The sequence below is a fragment of the Cricetulus griseus genome, chromosome 4 (assembly GCF_003668045.3).
Source record: "Cricetulus griseus strain 17A/GY chromosome 4, alternate assembly CriGri-PICRH-1.0, whole genome shotgun sequence".
Taxonomy (NCBI): Eukaryota; Metazoa; Chordata; class Mammalia; order Rodentia; family Cricetidae; genus Cricetulus; species Cricetulus griseus.
Window position 1 is genome coordinate 80,253,360 of NC_048597.1, and position 6,823 is coordinate 80,260,182.

The 6,823-nt window shown below is 44.6% G+C and overlaps 1 long non-coding RNA gene across 1 annotated transcript; it reads left to right on the forward strand.

The window, feature by feature from the left end:
* The first annotated feature begins 454 nt into the window (after positions 1-454).
* On the forward strand, positions 455-5,522 carry LOC113835466. The gene is made up of 2 exons (XR_003485016.2): positions 455-964; positions 3,980-5,522. It is a non-coding gene; the product is annotated as an uncharacterized LOC113835466 (long non-coding RNA).
* Positions 5,523-6,823: the final 1,301 nt, after the last annotated feature.

A 6,823-nucleotide genomic window follows, 5' to 3' on the forward strand; every position in this document is an offset into this window, starting at 1 on the left:
ATGATATTTGAGTAAGACAAAAGAATCAAACCTAGGTGATTTTTAAAATTTATATTACATGGATGTGTAGTGTTCAGAAATACAAACTAGGAGAGCATTCTGCACACGGTGCTTACTTTTGGAGCATAAAGACTGAAATTAGGTGTGATAGGGTAGGCTCTCTGAAAGAGTCTGCAAGAGCAGTAGAAGATGAGGCCTGAGTCCATGGCCGCCTGGTATATGCGACCCTTGGTTGCCGCCCCAAAACGACACCACTAAAATCTTCCAGCCAGTTCTTGCCCAAGTGAGACCAACCAAGTCTTCCCTACCGGAAGTGGAGGGGGCGGCGGCGGCGGAAGTTCTATCTCCATCAGGGACAAGAGGCCAATGCAGAACTTCCGCTCGGGGAGGAGACACTTCCGGTTAGTGCGCCCAGCCCCAATCCTATGGGTGCCTGGTAGGGGCCTGAGCACAGTGCGCCTGCGGGCTGTCCCTGCATCCCGCGCGCAGTGGGCGTTACTAACGGACAACTCCTGACTCCAGGATCTCAAATACAGTGATGCTTCGGGAATTGTGGACCCTCTTGCCCGTTATTGACTAATCCCCTCGGACCCAGCCCCTGGTGATGGTGAAGGGACCGGGTTGTGAATCTAGATAGCTTGAGCTGTGGCTCTAGCTAAGGACCGCGCGAAGCATGTTGGAGAATGTCTTCGCAGCTCACCTCAGCACAGATTCGCTGACTTGACAGTCGAGTAATATCGATCTGAAAAAAAAAAAAAAAAAAAAAGACAGTTGGTGCAAGGTTAATTTGAACCAAATCTCCTAGGAGCCAAGACTAAAGGATAAGAGCTCACCAAAGGAGATTACAATCGGGGGTACGAGTTCCTGGGAACCTGCTGTTAATACGCCAGCGTATTTAATGTCACGTGGAATCTGCAAATTAGGTACCTCTGATCTTCTCCCCAAAAGAAGGACCGTGGCACAGGTTAAGTAAACTTCATCCTTATTCACCAACGTGTGCATGTGCGTGTGCGTGAATTATAATAAAAATTTTTAAACCTTGACTAAAACTGATATTATTTAAGGACCCACTATTATAATGGTACTAAAAGTAAAGGGTGTTTTTGGGTTTTTTTACCCCTCATTTATTTTGAGATGAGGTCCTGCTGTGAACAGGCCCTACACTTGCATTGCTCCTTTCTTTGCCTCACAATGCTGCAATTACAGGTCTGAGACACCATGCCAGCTTCCTTTGTTGGTTTTTCTTTTTTCTTTTTTCTTTCAGACTAGATGCCCTTTAGCCCAACTAGCCTTAAACTTGGTACTTAGCAGGTGCTGATCTTGAAACCCCTCAACTTTCATCCTATTTAGGTGCTGGGAATACAGGATTGTGCTAGCATGCCTGCCTAAGTTTTCATGTTAAAGCTTTGCCAGAAGCTTTGTGTGAAAAGTTTGTTATTTTCCTTTTTTAAACAACTAGCTTGTAATGACATGTCCTTTGCCTCTTGTCATGACATTAAGACCTCAAAGCTGAAAGGACAGAAACTGGAACAACAAATTTCCAGCACTTGACTGTGGAAATCACTATGCATGATGTCTTGGTTGACTCAAGGAATAGCAAGAATCAGTTTCAGTGAGGATTCCTTATTTACCTTTGGGGAAATGATGAAGGCAAGTCAGGTATGGTGGTACAGTCTTGTAATCCCAGCACTTGGGAGACTGAGGCAGAAGGATCACTGACTTAGAAGCTAAACTGGACTACCCTCTATATTCTAGACCAGCCTGGGCTATAGAGTGATACCTTGTGTCAGAAAATTGAAAGGAAGAAAATATTTAAAAAAAAAAACAATAGAAGTGGTGGGGATGTAGCTCAATGGTAGATTGCTTGCCTAGGTTAGGCAGAGGCCCTGGGTTAGGATCACTAAATCAAAAGGAGGAGGAAAGAGCAAAAGTAGCTGTGCTCACCTGTCAAGTCAAGCTGAATCTGAGCTAACTGTCACTGTGTAGGGTTAGAGGGTTCTAACCCTGATGACATCATAAGCGTTGCTTAGTAGCAAGTAAACAAAATTTTTACTGGCTGGCCCGCATGCCATCATGATGCTTGAAATACAGTTTAACTTATCTTCCTGTGTCACAAATTACCCTTAAACAAATACTTATTTACTTGAGTCTCTAAAAGTCCAAAAATTAATGATGTTTTTCTTCCCTTAAAAGAGAGATGAGAGGGACAAGATATCTACCATTGTGTCTTTTGAACCCATCTTAAAGCCACATAGTATCCATTCTGTGACAGGGATCACACAGACTAATCTCAACAGAGGGAGAGGGAACTTGGCAATCGTGTGACAGCCAGAAGTGACTATTGGTAGGAACCATCTTGAAGGATAGCTACGTTCATTTCCCAAACCCTGATTTGAAAGCACACCCACTCCTCTCAAGTTTATTGGCTATCTGCATCTTTTCAGAACTGGCTGATCATTTCATTAGCACATTCATTGATTGGGTTGTTTGAATTAACTGTATATATTGTAGAGATAAATCCCAAGTCAGATGTGTAGATTTTCTCCCATTCTGGAGGCTGTCTTGATTCCTTTTGGTGTATAGAAGTCATTTAGTTTCCTGCAGTCATGTTAATTGTTAGCAGTATTTCTGAGTGATTGGCATTCTTATCAGAAAGTTCTGGCCCATGTCTTATCATGTGTATCCTACTTGATAGTTTCAGAGTTAGTCTTATATCAGGCTCTTTGGTCCACTTTGAGTAGGGAGAGAAGACACAGATATAGTTTCATTTGTCTACATGTGCAGAGCTAGTTTCCCCAACACTATTGAAAGACAGTTTTCCCCAGTGTATATTCAGGCATCTTTTATAAAAATCAGTTGACATATAGGCCCATGTCTCTAGTCTAGTCAGTTATCTAAGTGTCTGTTTTGTGCAAGTGCTGTACTGTTTTGTTAATATGACCATACCTCCAGCATTGTTCTTTTTGCTCAGTGTTGCTTTGGTATGTAGGGTGATTTTATTTTTATTTATTTGTTGATTGATTGATTGGTTGTCTCATATTGTCCATGCTAGCCTGGAACTTGCTGAGTAGGCAAGGATGACTTAGAGCTCCATATCCTCCTGCTTCTCCCTCCTGAGTGCTAGGATTTCAGGAATGCACCACCTATCTGGTTTTATGTGGTACCAGAGATTGAACCCCAGGTTTCCTGCATACTAGTCAGACACTCTACCAAGTCACATCCCTGGCACTCTTCATTTTTTTTGAGACAGAGTCTCATAGTGTAGAAGAGGCTAGCCTGAAATCCTTTCTTTGCCATAGCTGGTCTTGAGCTCTGCAGTCCTCAGGCTCCAGCCTCCTAAGTGCTACCACATTTGACCTTTAAAGATATTTTTAGAGATGATATCTCATTATGTTGCTCAGGCTAGTTTTAAATCCCTGAGTGCAAGTGATTCTCCTGCCTCAGCCTGCTGAGTAAGTAGCTGGTACTACAATATAATGGTACCTCGCCCAGCTTATTCATAATTGAAGTAACAGCTTAAAAGAAACCTCCTCAGTTGGGTTTGTCTGCTGTGCTTGCTCCTCTGTCTCTTTTTTATGGTATTTATGCATACTAGTTCATTGCAGGCAGGAGGTATGGTTAAACAGATCTTAATCCATAGCTCAGGGCGGCTCAAACTTGAAATTCTAGCTTGTTGTTATACCTCAGGCCTGAAAACCCAGTACTTAGAAGGCTGAGACAGGAGTTCATTATAGTCGAGCCACAGCCTATGGCTTACATAGTAACTTGTATCCATTCTGAGCTAAAGCTATGAGACATTACCTCAAAATAACAACAGATAAACAAACAAAATAACAGACAATTCAATGAACTCATGATCTTCTTGACTCAGCCTTCCACATGCTAGTGTTACAGGCAGATACTAAGCTACATGCCCAACTAGCTTACTAACAAGCCCCCTTGTGTTTTTTGTTTTATTTATTTATTATTTTTTTTTCAGGTATCTTTGGATGGCCTGGAACTCATCGAACAGTCTGGCTTTGGACTCATTGGCAGTTATATTGCCTCAGCTTCCAGAGTGCTGGGGTTATAGGCATGTGCCACCATGCACAGCTCTGTTCTGTATTTTGAGACAGGGTCTCACTTTCTAACCTCACTGAGTTACAGCAGCAAGCCTCCTGCCCTGACTGGGTTTTCAGGTGTATATAACCCAACTTTCTGTATCTTAGGATGTTTTGGCATTTCCCAAAGCTTGAAGGCTTGGGGAAGACTTAATGCTTTTAGGGCAGGTCATTATTTGGGGTCACACAACACACACACACACACACACACACACACACACACACACACACACCCATGCTCTCTACCAGGGGTGTGGCTATCCTGCAGGAACAAAACAACCAGTCCTGAGTCTGTATTCCCAACAACTTCCTGATTTAAATCTCACACTCAAACCAGTTTTTCTCTTCCCCTAACTCATTCAGGGGCAGGTATCAGGCAACTAGCCACAACTTCTAGACCTAAAGCCACTGAACTATTCCAGTTTGCCAGTGCTGAGCAGCTTGTTATGCCCAGGTGTGCCTTTTCTTCAGCAATGCCAGCCAAGACTCTACCTCAGTCTTTCCCCCATATTGTACTTTGTTGTTTTGAGAGCCCAAGTTACTCTGCAACTTTCCACGTAGCTTCCTGACCTTGAACTTGTGATTCTCCTGCATCAGGCTCCTGAGTGCTGAGACTGTGAACACCTGCACACTAAGCATTCTCCCATCAACCTGTGTTCTACTAATTAGTACATGAGTAGCCATGGGCCATCCCCTCTCTGGGTGGGATCTGTGACTGTATAACCATCTTCCTTCCAAGTTTCCTTCTGATCCCCTCCTGAGGTTGTAAGATCTTTACCAACCACCCTTCAACATCTGCATCCTTAAAAAGAACAGATGTCTAGGAAAGGGGCTGTGGGGCATAGGATAGATGATAAGCCAAACGTCTGAACTCACCTTGAAAAAATAGATGAAAGAAACTCGGAGACTATTGGGTATTCTCCTCTTTCTGTGGAGATCCTCTTGGTGGGGGCCTGGCAGCAGGCTTAACCACAAGAGTCAGAGGTCCTGGGACCTGATGAGTTGGTCACTACCTGTGGCACCAATATGCCTCCTAGAGACAAGGGAGGGGTTATTAAGAAAGGATACTAGGGGCCAGAAAGATGACTCAGCAAGTAAACCCTGATGATGACCCAAGTTCTAGCCCCAAGACCCACATGTTAGAACAAGCTGACTTCTCCAAGTTGTTCTCTGATCTCTTGTGTACTGGCCTGCATGCCTACATGCACAAGATAAATGGATGTGACTTAACATTTAAAGTAAGGTCATTAGGACTGAGGAACAAACACAGGTGGCAGAGTGCTACCCTGATGTACAGGAAGCTGCGGGTTCCTTCTGTCAAAACTACGGAAAAGAAGGGTGGCTGGTAGCTCAGTGCTGTACTACACTGCTATGCTGTATGGATAGAGACCATGAAATGCCATTAAAGGCTCTCCCTCAGAATCTCTGCTCATTCTCATTCTTTTTAGTCTCTGTGTTTATAGAAATGGGGGTGACACATGACATGGTGCATTATGCAGGCCACAGGGCCTCCTTGGGCATTGGTTCTTGCCTTTTACCTTATCTTGAGGCAAGGTCTCTTGTTCTCCTTTGCATATACCAGGATGCCTGTCCTCTCACAGTAGAAGAGCTGGGAGTACTGATGTCACTATTCTACTTGCTGGGATTGAAGGCCCACATTACCACATGCTGGGTTTGGCCCTCATTATCTTCTGCCACTTAATCCAATCTAGGACTTCCCACTGACCCTGCCTGCCATGAATTAACCCTCTCTGTGGGACCTGTGGCTGTATAACCATCTTCCTTCCAAGTCTGTTACAGGTCCTCTCTTGGGATTTTGAAATCTTTTACCATCCCATCTCCAACATCTGCATCCTGATTATATACACTGCAGGTGTCAAGAAAAGGGACTGGGTGAGGCATAGTACAGACAGCAAGCCAGGTACCTAATTAACCTCAAGAAATAGAGGGAAGAGACTTGGGGCTTCTTTTTGGAGGGAAGTAATGGTGAGAAGTAATGAAGGAAAATGACCACTAAGGTCAGAGGTCCTCTGACAAGAATGACCTCAGTGACTACTAGAAGCATAGCTCAGACTCCTGGCAGCAAAGGTTCAGGACTGTTCTTAGAATGAAGGGACCAGTTCCCCATTTTGGCAGCTATAACAGCCGAACACGTACTTGCCTGAGCTTGTCTTGGTCACTAGGAGGTCAGATGCCTGCCCCTTTTGGCAGCCATGACAGTAACACATGCTTGCGCTGACATGGCCTTGGTCACTAGGAGGTTAGGTGCCTGCCTCGTGGCAAGGAACCAATCAGAAGTTAGCTGGTGGTGCTATGCTTTACGGCTCTGGGTGTGCTTTACAGACAAGTGCACAGCATAGCATAGAAACCACCCTGGGAGGGCCTATGGGCCATAACAACCAGTTGACCAACACAGGGCAAACCCTCCAAGCCTGGAGTCACACTAATCCTGAGCCTGTGTGTACCCCTAGACACTCCACTTACACTGCCCTATAAGATCTCTATGCAGACACTTTCCTAGCCATGGTGGGTGGATGAAAGACTCGAGCTAACATGGGGTTAGCTCATTAAACAACTATAATAAAGCCTCGTGCAGTTTGCATCAAGCTTTCAACTCTGTCTGGTGATTGGGGTGACTGCGGTCCTGGGCTGAGATCCTGGGGGGCCTGAGTTTCTGGGGGGTCTTTCAAGAAGAGATAGGAAGGCTGGGGGTGTAACTCAGG